Below are 15162 nucleotides of genomic sequence, written 5' to 3' on the forward strand. Positions count from 1 at the left end.
CTATACTTCACTATATCAATCAGAATTTCCCGATGATCTTACTATAATGCACGAATTCTTAAGGAAATTGAATTTTCCAAAATTATCATCTGATGAACGTTTAATATTAGAAACTCCCATTACTGAAGATGAAATTAAAAATGCTATTTTTTCGACGAATTCATGTAAAGCACGTGGTCCGGATAGTTTCACAGTAGAATTTTTCAAATCCTTTTCTAATATTCTTTCACCTTGGCTATATAGAATTTTTAAGGATGCATTATCTATAGGTAAATTACCACAGTCCTTTTATGGTGCTTCTATTTCCTTAATTCTTAAGAAAGATAAAGATCCCACTGAATGTGCATCATATAGGCCTATATCTTTGTTGAATGTAGATTCCAAGATTTTTTCTAAAATATTAGCGACCAGATTGGAAAAAGTATTGCCTCAAATTATTTCTGTTGATCAGACGGGATTTATTAAAAATTGTTACTCTTTTTTTTAATGTTAGGAGATTAATGAATATTGTTTTTACTCCTTCATCTAGAACTCCTGAATGTATCATTTCACTAGATGCTGAGAAAGCGTTTGACAGGGTTGAATGGACATATTTATTTAGTGTGCTTGAAAAATTTAATTTTAGTCCGACATTTATATCTTGGATTAAATTAATATACCTTACCCCTTCGGCGTCGGTATTTACCAATAATCAAAGATCTCCCTTTTTTCAGTTGTTTTGCCGCACCAGGCAAGGTTGTCCTCTTAGTCCATTGCTATTTGATATTGCTTTAGAACCTTTGGCCATTGCTATTCGTGAATCAACTAATATATTTGGTTTCACCCGTGGGAATGAAACACATAAGTTATCACTATACGCTGATGATTTATTACTATATATTTCTAACCCTGAAAAATCTATTCCGGCACTACTATCCTTGCTTGATAAGTTTAATAATTTTATGGGCTATAAATTGAACCTTGTTTGGGCACGTGGCCAAGTGGTTAAGGCATTGGACTAGCAACCTGAAGGTCGTGAGTTCCAGCCCCAGCTGAGGCCACGTGTGTTGTGTCCTTGAGCAAGGTGCTTAATCACACATTGCTCTGCGATGACACTGGTGCCAAGTTGTATGGGTGCTAATGCCCTTCCCTTGGACAACATTGGTGTCGTGGAGAGGGGAGACTTGCAGCATGGGCAACTGCTGGTCTTCCATACAACCTTGCCCAGGCCTGCACCCTGGAGGGTGAAGACTTTCCAGGCGCAGATCCATGGTCTCGCAAGACTAACGGATGCCTTAAAAATTGAATCTTAATAAGTGAACTCTTCCCTTTAAATATGCAGGTTCCAATTTAAAGATGTTCACCGTTCAGACTGGTTAATGATTATTTTACTTATCTGGGTGTTAAAATTACTAAGAAACATAAGGGTTTATTCAAGCATAACATTTTACCTTTAATTGATCAAGTTAATCAATTTTTTCTTAAATGTTCCTCAATATTTCTATCAATGCTTGGTCAAATTAATGCAATTAAGATGATTCTCCTACCAAAATTTTTATACTTATTTCAAGAATTACCAGTTTTTATTTTTAAATCCTTTTTTGATATTTTAGATTCTAAAATCTTTTCATATATATGGCAGAACAAAAATCCTAGATTTAGTAAAAAATATTTACAGAAGTCTAAAAAGGACAGTGGTTTGGCTTTACCAAATTTTAGATTTTATTATTGGGCAATTAATATCCGATATTTAAAATTTTGGACACAAGATTTGGATATAACTTTACGCCCACAATGGGTAAACCTGGATTGTAAATCTATGCAAGGATTTTCTTTGACTTCCATTTTAGGGTCTTCTTTACCATTTGTTATTTCTAAATTAAATAAACAAATTGTTAATCCAATAATTAAACATACAATACGAATATGGTTTCAATTTTGTTAATTTTTTGGCTTGACCCAATTTATTCTGTCAAGCCCTATTACATCTATTTTTTTCTTTCAACCTTCTATTATAGATTAAGCTTTCTCTGTATGGAAAAGGAAGGGTATATTAAGCTTTTGTGATTTATTTTTGGATGGCTATTTCATGTCTTTTGAACAGTTATCTCATAAATATAACTTGCCTAGAACTTCATTGAACTTGCCTTCAACTTCATTTACCTATAGAAAAATGGGAAAAAAATTTTCAATTAATTAACATGTCCTCTTTATGTGCTAAACATACATTGATACAATTTAAGGTGGTGCATAGGGCACATATGTCTAAAGACAAATTAGCTCATTTCTATTCATATATAAGCCCAATTTGTGATAGATGCCACTCTGAAGTTGTTTCCTTGATTCATATGGTTTGGTCTTGCCCTTTCTTGCATAAACATTGGAAAGATGTCTTTGATATTATTTCTACTGTTTTGCGTATTAATTTACAACCACACCCTGTCACTGCAATTTTTGGGTTACCTCTGATGGAAGATAGTTACTTCTCCCCTTCAGCCTGTCGGATGATTGCTTTTTTAACATTAATGGCTAGAAAGTTTATCTTATTGAACTGGAAGGAAGTCAATCTCCCTACTACATTTCAATGGTTTTCTCAAACTGTATCTTGTTTAAATTTAGAGGAGATTAGAAGTGGCACCTCCAACCCTTCAATTAAATTTGAAGAAACTTGGAGACCATATATTCAATATTTCTATGTGATCTAGTTTGACCTTTTCGAATCCTTTTTTTAACTTAAAATACACGAATAGAGGAGTGGAGTTAACGACATTAATGATTCTATCCAATGTAATATGTTAGCCTGTCTTTTTCTTCTATAGTTCTGTTTTTTTTTAGTTTTATTTAGTTTAAGTTAATATCGCTTAGTTAATTAATATGTCTTTTTTTCTTTTCTAATTTGGGGTTTTTTTAGATTTTTTCTCATTTATCCCTCTATCATGTTTAATTATATGTAGAGTTTGGGAAACTTTATACATCTGTATTATTATCAATGCTATATTTGTAATGTCAATTATTAATAATGTAATCCCAATCTCTGTTTATTAATATTGTTATGTTTATAATTTTGAAAATTAATAAAAAGATTGGAAAAGAAAGCAATTTTCTTGAAGTGGTATCGTGTTTCAAACCCAGAGATAAAATGTAGCTGCTTCATTTTTAGTGTTACCGGATTATTCAGTATAGAAGACTATTAAAAGTATACTGCAACTCTGTTTTAACATATTAATTATCTCTGTGGCATGTTGATTGGATAAACTCAAACCTTTTAAAACTGGGAACACTGGAGCATGTCTGTGCAACTTTATGATGGCTCAACCAGGTTGTGATCGATTGTGGTTGCTGTTGTTCTCTGCCACATATCTAAAGACCTTTTTCTGAGAAAAGTTCATTTTGTTTTGGATGAGTTTTCAAGGAGATTGGCTGACTCCTTTTGTGTAATCAATGAATATTTTATTAAAGCAAGCAATGTCAATATTAAATAACACTGGAACAAAGAGTCTGGAACAACTGAATGTTTCTCACTGTACAGATGCAAATGACTTCCAACTGCAGTGAATTGTGCTCCCAATCTGAGAATCAATCACTCAGACATTGATTATTTTAGTGAAACTGTACCGACATACAATCTGGTGACATTATTTGCTAATGAGGTATCAAGAGATGTTGCGTGAAAATACAGACCCCTGGACTTGCTCTATGTATAAGGCAGTCATCATGACCCTGCATTTAAACATGATTAAAGGGTAAGGAACTGTTTGAAAGCTTCTGTCACTTGGAAGTGTTTAAAATATTAAAATCTGTCTGTGAGAATTTTTTCTGGCTGTATTTCAATTTTGGATTGCTCAGATTTCAATCCAACTATTCAATAAACTTCAGGGCCTTGGTCTCAATACCTCTTATGCAGCTGGATCCTCAATCTTCTCATTTGCAGACCCAAGCCAGTTCTTGGCAACAGCAGCACTTCCACAATCTCCATCAGCACAGATGCACCACAAGGCTGTGTTTAGCCTCCAGGGCTACTCGGAATCAGAATCAGGTTTATTATCACCAGCATGTAACATGAAATTTGTTAACTTAGCAGCAGCAGTTCAATGCATTACATAATGTAGAAGAGAAAACAATAATAATAATAATAAATAAGTGAATCAATTACAGTATACGTATATCGAATAGATTAAACAATTGTGCAAAAAAACAGAAACATATTTAAAAAAAAGTGAGGTTGTATCCAAGTGTTCAATGTCCATTTAGGAATTGGATGGCAGAGGGGATGAAACTGTTCCTGAATCACTGTGCGTGTGTCTTCAGGCTTCTCTACCTCTTACCTGATGGTAACAGTGAGAAAAGGACATGGCCTGGGTGCAGGCGGTCCTTAATAATGGACAGCAACACACATCAAAGTTGCTGGTGAACGCAGCAGGCCAGGCAGCATCTCTAGGAAGAGGTACAGTCGACGTTTCAGGCAGAGACCCTTCGTCAGGACTAACTGAAGGAAGAGCTAGTAAGAGATTTTAAAGTGGGAGGGGGAGGGGGAGATCCAAAATGATAGGAGAAGACAGGAGGGGGAGGGATGGTGCCAAGAGCAGGACAGGTGATTGGCAAAGGGGATATGAGAGGATCATGGGACAGGAGGTCCAGGGAGAAGGAAAAAGGGAAGGGGGGGAAGAAAAACAGAGGATGGGCAAGGGGTATAGTCAGAGGGACGGAGGGAGAAAAAGGAGAGTAAGAGAAAGAATGTGTGTATAAAAATAAATAACGGATGGGGTACGAGGGGGAGGTGGGGCATTAGTGGAAGTTAGAGAAGTCAATGTTCATGCCATCAGGTTGGAGGCTACCCAGACGGAATATAAGGTGTTGTTCCTCCAACCTGAGTGTGGCTTCATCTTTACAGTAGAGGAAGCCGTGGATAGACATGTCAGAATGGGACTGGGATGTGGGATTAACATGTGTGGCCACTGGGAGATCCTGCTTTCTCTGGCGGACAGAACATAGGTGTTCACAAAGCGGTCTCCCAGTCTGCGTCGAGTCTCGCCAGTATATAGAAGGCCACATTGGGAGCACCAGACGCAGTATGTCACCCCAGCCGACTCACAGGTGAAGTGTCGCCTCACCTGGAAGGACTGTCTGGGGCCCTGAATGGTGGTAAGGGAGGAAGTGTAAGGGCATGTGTAGCACTTGTTCCGCTTACAAGGCTAAGTGCCAGGAGGGAGATCAGTGGGGAGGGATAGCGGGGGATGAATGGACAAGGGAGTTGCGTAGGAAGCAATCCCTGCGGAAAGCAGAGGGGGTGGAGGGGAAGATGTGCTTAGTGGTGGGATCCTGTTGGAGGTGGCGGAAGTTACGGATAATATGTTGGACCCGGAGGCTGGTGGGGTGGTAGGTGAGGACCAGGGGAACCCTATTCCTAGTGGGGTGACGGGAGGATAGAGTGAGAGCAGATGTGCGTGAAATGGGGGAGATTCGTTTGAGAGCAGATGGACGCTACCTTTCTGAGACACCGCACCTTGAAGATGTCCTGGGCACTTTGGAGGCTAGTACCCAAGATGGAGCCAACTAAGCCCACAACGCTCTGCAGCCTCTTTCGGTTCTGTGCAGTAGTCCCACCCCCTCATACCAGACAGTGATGCAACTTGTCAGAATGCTCTCCATGGTACATCCACAGAAGTTTTTGAGTGTATTTGTTGACATACCAAATCCTTTCAAACCCCTCCTTCATAAATGCATCAATATGTTGGGACCAGGTTAGATCCTCAGAGATCTCGTTTTATACTTATGACTATGAGGCTAGGCACAACTGGAATTCAATATTTAAATTTTCTGACAATACCACAGTCATTGGCCGAATCAAAGGTGGTGATGACAACATATAGGAGGGTGATTGGAAATCTGGCTGAGTGGTGCCACAACAACAAACACAAACTCATTGTCAGCAAGGCTAAGGAGCTGGTTATTGACTCTAGAGGGAGGGAACCAGAAGTCCATGAGCCAGGTCTTTTCAGAGGATCAGAGGTGGAGACAATCAGCAACTTCAGTCAGAAACAGAATCATCTTATTGTCTCTGTGTAAAACCAGAACTGATTGTGGTTCGGTGACAGAACAATACCATAACAGATAACACAATAGCAATCAACAATTTACAAGGCAATAGGGCAAACAGTCATGAGCAATCAACAATTAGCAGAATGGTCACTTATGCAAAGTCAATAATTAAACTTAAATATGTAAATGTGAACTTATGAACAGACTCAATAATTATCAACAGACAAGGAGAGCAGCAAAGACCATTTAACAGATGTTGTGCAGGGACAGCTAGGGTTTAATCCTCAGTGTTATCATTTTAGAGAGCTGTCCTGGGTCCAGCATGTAAGTGCCATTACGAAGAAATCATGGCAGCACCTCTACTTTCTTAGAAGTTTGCGAAACTTTCGCATCTAGAACTTTGATAAACATCTATAGGTGTGTACTGGAGAGTATATTGATTTGTTGCATCATGGCCTGGTATGGAAACACCAATGCTCTTGAATGGAAAGCCTACAAAAAGTAGTGGACGTCCTAGTCCATCACAGGTAAAGCCCACTCTGCCATTGAATGCTGTCACAGGGAAGCAGCATCCATCATCAAGGGTCCCCACCATACAGGCCATGCTCCCATCTCACTACCTCTTTCATCAGGAAGGAAGTACAGGAGCCTCAGGACTCACACCACCAGGTTCAGGAACAGTTATTACCTGTCAAGCATCAGGCTCTTGAACCAGAAGGGTTAACTTCACTCAACTTCACTCATCACTGAACTGTTCCCACAACCTATGGACATACTTTTAAAACTCTTTGTCTCATGTTCTCGATATTTATTGCTTATTTAGTTATATGATATTATTTTTATTTTTTCTCAGCTCAAGCTGATTAAGCCCAAGGTACTGGTATAGCCAAGTACACTCATTTCTCAAATGCTAGAAACATTTGGACTGTTCTGTTCTAAAGTAGATTTGTAGCTTTCTGGAGATTTACTTAGATATTGCTGTGTATCCTAAAATGTTTAATGCTATTGTGTGGTGACATTGGTATAATACCAGTCGCAGATATTACTATTGGACAATGTATACCCTGTTCTTATTCCATTGTCCTTCAATTTCCTCTTTTTGTTCAGCACATTTCTGGTGTTTTTTTGTATGTTATGTGTGTTCGGAATGGCTATATTTAGTAAGTAAGTTGTTCTTGCTTGTTTATCGTGTATTATTAGATCTGGATGTTTATTATGGATTGTCCTACCTGTAATAACAGTTTATTATTATTATTATTTCTTTTTCTTTCTTTTTGTATTTGAACAATTTGTTGTCTTTTGTACATGGGTTGTTTGTCCTGTTGGGGTGGTCTTTCATTGATTCTATTGTGTTTCTTGGATTTATTGTGAATGCCCACAAGAAAATGATGCTCAGGGTTGTATATTGTCCCATATATGTACATTGATCTGAAAAAATTTCTTTGAACTTTGAACTTTTCCAGTAGTATTTATATCTGTGGGCATTCCAAATGTCAGCAAATATTTCAGAATCAGAATCAGGTTTATTATCACTGGCATGTGACATGAAATTTGTTAACTTAGCTGCAGCAGTTCAATACATAATCTAGCAGAGAGAAAAAAATAAATAAAATAAAACAATAATAAATCAGAAAATCAATTATGTACATTGAATAGATTTTAAAAAACGTGCAAAAACAGAAATACTGTATATATAAAACAGTGAGGTAGTGTCCAAAGCTTCAATGTCCATTTAGAAATCAAATGGCAGAGGGAAAGAAGCTGTTCCTGAATCACTGAGTGTGTGCCTTCAGGCTTCTGTACCTCCTACCTGATGGTAACAGTGAGAAAAGGCCATGCAGTAGGTCCTTAATAATGGACGCTGCCGTTCTGAGATACCGCTCCTTAAAGATGTCCTGGGTACTTTGTAGGCTAGTGCCCAAGATGGAGCTGACTAGATTTACAACCTTCTGCAGCTTCTTTTGGTCCTTTGCAGTAGCCCCTCCATACCAGACAGTGATGCAGACTGTCAGAATTCTCTCCACAGTACAACTATAGAAGGTTTTGAGTGTATTTGTTGATACGCCAAATCTCTTCAAACCCCTAATAAAGTATAACCGCTGTCTTCACCTCCTTTATAACTACATCGATATGTTGGGACCAAGTTAGATCCTCAGAGCTCTTGCATCCAGGAACTTGAAGATGCTGAAGTCCATAATTAGCTCTTTCGTCTTACTCATGTTGAGTGCCATGTTGTTGCTGCAGCACCATTCCACAAGTTGGCATATCTCAATCCTGTATGCCCTCTCGTAACCACATGAGACTCTTACCAACAATGGTTGTATCGTCAGCAAGTTTATGGATGGCACTTGAGCTATGCCTAGCCACACAGTCATGTGTATATGGAGAGTAGAGCAATGGGCTAAGCATCTACTCCTGAGGTGCGCTAGTGTTGATAGTCAGCAAAGAGGCTATGTGATCACCAATCCACACAGATTGTGGTCTTCTGGTTAGGAAGTCAAGGATCCAATTGCAGAGGGAGGTACTGAGGCTCAGGCTCTGCAACTTCTCAATCAAGATTGTGGGAATGCTGAGCTATAGTTGATAAACAGCATCCTAATGTAGGTGTTTGTGTTGTCTAGGTGGGCCAATGACATGTGGAGAGCCATTGAGATTGTGTCTGCTGTTGACCTACTGTGACGATAGGCGAATTGCAATAGGTCCAGGTCCTTGCTGAGGCAGAGGTTCAGTCTGGTCATAACCAACCTCTCAAAGCATTTCATCACCGGGCGATCGTCATTAAGGCAGTCCACATTATACTTCTTAGGCACTGGTATAATTGTTGCCTTTTCGAAGCAGATGGGAACTTCTGCCTATAGCAGTGAGAGGTTGAAAGTGTCCTTGAATACTCCCACTAGTTGGTTGGTACAGGTTTTCAGAGCCTTTCTGGGTACCCCATCAAGACCTTCTGCCTTGCAAGGGTTCACTCTCTTTAAAAACAGTCCAACATTGGCCTCTGAGATGGAGATCACAGGAATTGACAGGATTGTTTACAGTTTGACATTCAATCAGATATATTTGTGACGCTATCATCTTCAACAGATTAATAATTTCACACTGCAGAAGCAGAGTATCTTATCACTTCTATTGAAAATTCCTCTTGCGTTCTGAATGTGTAGATGAATTCTGTCTGACCTTGTGGAAGGCTGGTGTTTCAGGAAGATTCAAATTAGAGCCTTTTGCCAAAGGCTGTGATTTTGCTTAATCGACCTTTTTGTTCAAACCTTCATGGATGCATTGTGTTTGTCAATGGCTGAAATAATTAAGTATGCATATACTTTTATTCTGTCAAAATACACATGTGTCATTGATGCCTTTTGCACTATCTTCCTTGAGTCAGTACTTGATTGTTCTTGTACATAAATCTCCTTTTATTACAGTTGACATTTTTGTCAACACCATTTTGGCCCTTTTTTATGACGAATAGGATAATATACTTGTGTTGTCAATTTTAAATAGCTGGTAGTTATTAATGTGAAATATTTATAAAACAAAAAAAAATGTCAGTTTATGGTGCACCAACTAAATACTTTCTTGAAATATTCATAAAGACCAATGTACACTTATATTGTGACTCTCACACTCACATCACCGCAAGCATTTGACAGCCAATAATGTTCTTTGGAAATACAAACACTTATGAAATTGTGAATTTGAATAGGAAATGCAACACAAACATACTTAGACAGTAATGACAGATGCCAGCTAACAAGCAATTTGTCAGGAATTACGAGAATTGCGAAAAGAAAGTTCATTTACATACACTTTCTATAATAATCTTGTATTGGTACATATATACATTTTTTGCTATCGTTTTATGCGCTCTACTTCATAGAAAACTTTAACTTTTATGTATGTAAGTCTCAGGGCTATCGGCTCGTGTTTGTCTAGGGGAAACCTCGTTCGCCTGCCAAACCATGTCTCACGTTTGCGTAGTTGCTGTGTAATGCACCCTGGTACAAACTCACCCATAAAATATCACACAGCACGCAAGGTATGATTTACAGATTACACTTTATAAATCTTACTGGAACTATGTAATTAGTAGAGATACAATATAAACGGAAAGTAAAAGGTGCCAAACTTAACAGAGTTTACCCACTTTGCGCACATCCATTGGAGCTCAGTTAACGGGGTCTTTGTTCCACCATTCAATCTCCTCTGACCTCCTTGACCCGCCGCCCAGGCCCAACCATGGTGGTTGACCAGAGCGCGTCCAGCACGTCCTTCCTCTTCGGTTCTCCTCCAGAAAAACCCCGTGCACTGACGCAGGTTCCCACACATACAATAGATTAACATAGCTTCCATTGGTTAGTTCCTCTGTTATCTATAACTATAACCCAAACATTTCAGCTACAGAGAACATTACCTCATAGTTAACATTACAAAGAAGCCATTTCATTATAACACTTCAGAGAAGCCATTTTATAATTAGCAGTTAACAGTTAACATTACAGTTAATATTACTGAGAACCCTACATGTACACCATGGTTATATTAACTTATAGGTTGAGTTGGTGGTGAGGAAGGCAAATGCAATGTTAGCATTAATTTTGGGAAGACTAAAATATATGTACAAGGATGTGATGCTGCTGCTTTATAAGGCATTGGTCAAACCGCACTTGGAGTATCGTGAGCAGTTTTGGGCACCTTATCTAAGAAAGAATGTGCTGGCATTGGAGAGGATCAAGAGTATATTCACAAGAATGATTCCAGGAATGAAAGGGTTAACTTATGAGGAACATTTGATGGCTCTGGGCTTGTATTCACTCGAGTTTAGAAGAATGAGGGGTGATCTCATCGAAACCTATTTAATATTGAAAGGCCTAGATAGAGTAAATGTGGAGAAGATGTTTCCAATAGTGGGAGAGTCTCGGACAAGAAGGCACAGCCTCAGAATAGAGGGGCATCCATTTAGGGTAGAGATGAAGAGGAATTTCTTTAGCCAGAGGGTGGTGAATCTTCGGAATTTACTACAGATGCTGTGGAGGCCATTGGGTATATTTAAAGCAGAGGTGGATAGTTTGTTGGTTGGTAAGAGTGTGAAAGGTTATGGGGAGAAGGCAGGATAATGGGGTAGAGAGAGATAATAAATCAGTCATGATGGAAAAGCGGAGAAGGCTCAATGGGCCAAATGGTCTAATTCTGCTCCTGCGTATTATGATCTTGGAAGATATATACAGAAAATGCTGGAAACACTCAGCAGGTCAGGCTGCATCTGTGGGAATAGAAATTGACACGTCATTTCAGGTTAAAGGTTCTTCTTCAGAACTGAGAAGGAGAAAGAAGAGCCCCACTGAGGGAAGATGCACACACCAGTCTTTCACTTCCATAGGAAAACAAGGTAAAAATAAGGAAAAAGAAAATAAACAAACTGATCCAATATTACAGATTGACTGCTGATGCGGACAGATACAGAAATCAAATTATCTGAAGTTGTGGAATTTAACAGTGAGGCTAGAAGGTACAAAGTGCCCAAATGGAAGTTGAGTTGCTGTTCCTCAAGCTTTTATTTGTCTTTATTGATTAGTACAGGAACTCGCAGATTTATGAGTCAGAATGGGAGTAGAGTGGGGAATTAAAGTGGCAGGGAACAGGATGTTCAGTATCACTCTACCTGCAATTTGGTTTCTTCAGTGTAGAGAAGACTACATTGTGAATGCTGAATCCAGTACACTCAATTGGAAGAAGTGCAAGTGAAACAGTGCTTTGCTTGGAAAATCTATTTGGCTCCCTGGATGCTGAAAATGGGATAGGTAAAAGGACAAGCATCGCATCACCTGCAATTGTAAGGGAAAGTGTCGTAAAGACAGTGAGTGCTGGAGTGGACCATGAATCGAGGAATCTTGAAGGGAACAGTCCCTGTGAAATGCTGAAAAAGGAGCAATGGGAAAGATGTGTCTGTCTTGTAGTGAAATCTCTTTGATAGTAGAAATTACTGCGAATGATGTGTTTTCTGTGGAGGTTGCAATGAGGACCACAGCAATTGATTTGTCCTGAAGGAGGAGATAGCAGAGACATGGGAAATAGATGAGGTAAAATACAGTAAGGGCATTGTTAACAAAGGTAGAGGGTAAGCCATGGTTCAGGAAGCAGGGAAGCATTTCCAAGCCATCTGTATGGAAAGTCTCATCTTCATAGTAAATACTAAGGAGATAAGCAGAAAGAAATGAGTTGTCAGAAGAGACAGGGTGGAAATATTAAGTAAAATAACTGTGGGAGTCAATAGGCTTGTAAAGGTTGTTAAAAACAAACTACTGAAGGAACTCAGTGAGTCAAGCAGCAACATGGGAAGAGAAGAACTATCAACTTTGCAGATGGTAACACTGTGTCAGGGCTAAGAGTGAAGGGGGAAGTAGCCAGCATAAAAGGAAGCGGTGAAATGTGAGGCTAAAGGAGATAGGTGGACCAAGGAGGAAGCAGATGGAGCTGATGGAGATAGAGAGGAACATAAGGGTCACATGAAATTGTAAAATTGAATCTTCATACCATTGGATCAACACAAACTGCAATAACAACATTCCATGTTGCAGGTGGATAATCTACAACCCCTTAATATGAACACGTTTTAGAATTTTGGGTAGCCCTTATTACTTCCTACATTTTGTGTGTGTATGTGTGTGTGTGTGTGTGTGTGTGTGTGTCTCTTTCTCACTCTCACACTCTCTCTCCTTTTTCTATCTCTTCTCTCCACACCCCTTCCATTTTTTTTTTGTTCCTACACCTACTACAGGTTACCCCACCATCCGAAGGTAGAGCGTTCCTATGAAACGGTTCGTAAGCCGAAATGTCGTAAAGCGAAGAAGCAATTGCCATTTATTTATATGGAAAAATTTTGTGAGCGTTCGCAGACCCAAAAATAACCTACCAAATCATGCCAAATAACACATAAAACCTAAAATAACAGTAACATATAGTAAAAGCAGGAATGATATGATAAATACACAGCCTATATAAAGTAGAAATACTTTTCCACAATCATTACTGAATTGTTCTCCATAGTGAAAATCTCACGCAAGTGCCGTTGGCAGAAAATCTCACGCAAGTGCTGTTGGCAAGATCACTCTCTCCAGTAACCTTTAAACTATGAAGCTGCCAAATCATACCAAATAACATGTAAAAATACACAGCCTGTATAAAGTAGAAATAACTTATGTACAGTGTAGTATCACTTACGGGAATCGGGAAGATAGCTTGCCGAGCACACTGATGCTCGCAGGTTGGGTGGTGCAGTGGCCCCCACCATCTGGGCCACCAACTGATACCGATCCGCGAAGCATGCAGGGGTCCAGCGGTAGCCGGGAGGCATTCAGCACATCTTTAAGAAAAAAGCCGAAATAAACATGCTAATTAATTAGGTGCCGCCCAGCACGTAATTGTCGGCCCAGATCAGTGCCGATTGCCGATTGCATCGCCTCTGATCTGGGCCAACAATTATGTGTCGGCGGCACCTAATTAATTAGCATGCTTATTTCGGCTTTTTTCTTAAAGATGTGCTGTGTGCCTCCCAGCTACTGCTGCATTCTCCGTGAATCGGTATCCGTCCATGGCCTGAGGGTTGGGGTGGTGGGACACTGGGGTGTCATCTCGTCATCGTCTGTTTCCATTAGAGCAAGCAGCTCATCTTCTTCTATCTCTGCCCACCTCGATGTCGAAGGTCGAGCTTCGTCGTCTGCTGTGGCTGATGTGGAAGGCTTGCTTGACTGCTGAGCCTCACGCATTTTTCTATCACACAGTTCTTTAATAAGGACTCATACCATCCTGCAAATATCTCCTAAACCGGCGTACCCTTTCAAAATTAAAGTCGCACTTTATCATTACTCATTCAGTTTTGATTGTTATCCTTTTTTCTTCCAATTGCATCAGCTCTTCATCTGTCAGTTCTTGGTGATGGGATGCCAAAACCTCTTCAACATCATGTTCGTCAGTTTCCACAAGCCAAACTCACTTTGTTCTTACTTTGTTCTTCATGATCAAAACGCTTAATTATGTCTAGTTTTACCGTAAGTGTAACACCCTTACGAGCTCTTTCAGGTTTTTCTGATACCTTAGAACTCATCTTGCAAACAACTGCTCACAGGCACGTGTTAAAGCAATGCCGGCGAGAATGCAGTTCCGAATCCGGGGGAGAGCAACTGCTCGTGGCGCGCTGAATTTTTTTTTGTAACAGTGAAAACACCTTCTGAAAGCGAAAACAGGGTACTAATGTAGGTCTTTTGTAACAGTGAGGTTTCGTAAAGCGAACGTTCAAAAAGTGGGGGACACCTATACCTACATACTTAAGATTTGTCCCTTTCCCATTCGGTTTGTATCTGCCTTCATCTTTCTTTCAATGGTTACCATTATGATCTTCCTTAGTGCTGTGATTCCAGCATTCACATTCTTGTGTTTCCATGAGATTAACGTAGATGGGTTCTTGATCAGTGCCGAAAGGCCTCTTTTCAATGCTGCATGACTCTAAATTTGGCATTAACATTAATCCAATTATCTTTTGCCTTTGGTTCATATGAACAAATCGCCTTTTAAACATAATCAATTTTGAACATAACCTCTCAGTATGTTGTTTTTCAAGTTTGTCTCCCAGCAGAATTCCAGTAAATTTTCTGATTGTTTTCTTTTCATATTTCCCTCTTGGCTCCAACTTTGTTTGTGTAATGTACCAGTGTACTCTTTTGGCCTGATTGTGCATGAAAACTGAAGTGTAAAAATATGAAAAAGAAACTTTTTTTTGCAGTTCCTATGGGAACTTTACATAGTATATTGCTGCTTTCATTGAATGAGGCTTTCTGAAGCATTTATCCTTGAGATGAAATTGAAGAGATAAATTACATAGAGGTCTATTTTGCAGATTCACTATAAGCATGCCAATTGATGGGCTGTAGGTTTTCGATTTTCCATAAATCCTTCATGACTTAATTCATCCTATTTCCATTACCTTCTTTGCCATCCAGATCTCCTAGTTGCTTTTGAGGATTCAGTACCACATAGAAGCTCTTTCAGAGTTATGCTGTCCATGATTTTGTGCAAAACAGCTTCATTAGAATAAAGAAATTAATAAGAACAGAAAAATACTAATTGAGATGCATGACTGATTTTTGTTTCTTT

At 39.3% G+C, this 15162-nt stretch overlaps 1 protein-coding gene across 1 annotated transcript in view; it reads left to right on the forward strand.

The window, feature by feature from the left end:
• The window catches only part of exoc4 (exocyst complex component 4), a 554471-nt gene that overhangs the window by 47259 nt on the left and 492050 nt on the right, over positions 1 to 15162 (forward strand). The gene's annotated exons all lie outside the window — the stretch shown is intronic.

The sequence above is a fragment of the Mobula birostris genome, chromosome 23 (genome assembly GCF_030028105.1).
Source record: "Mobula birostris isolate sMobBir1 chromosome 23, sMobBir1.hap1, whole genome shotgun sequence".
Taxonomy (NCBI): domain Eukaryota; kingdom Metazoa; phylum Chordata; class Chondrichthyes; order Myliobatiformes; family Myliobatidae; genus Mobula; species Mobula birostris.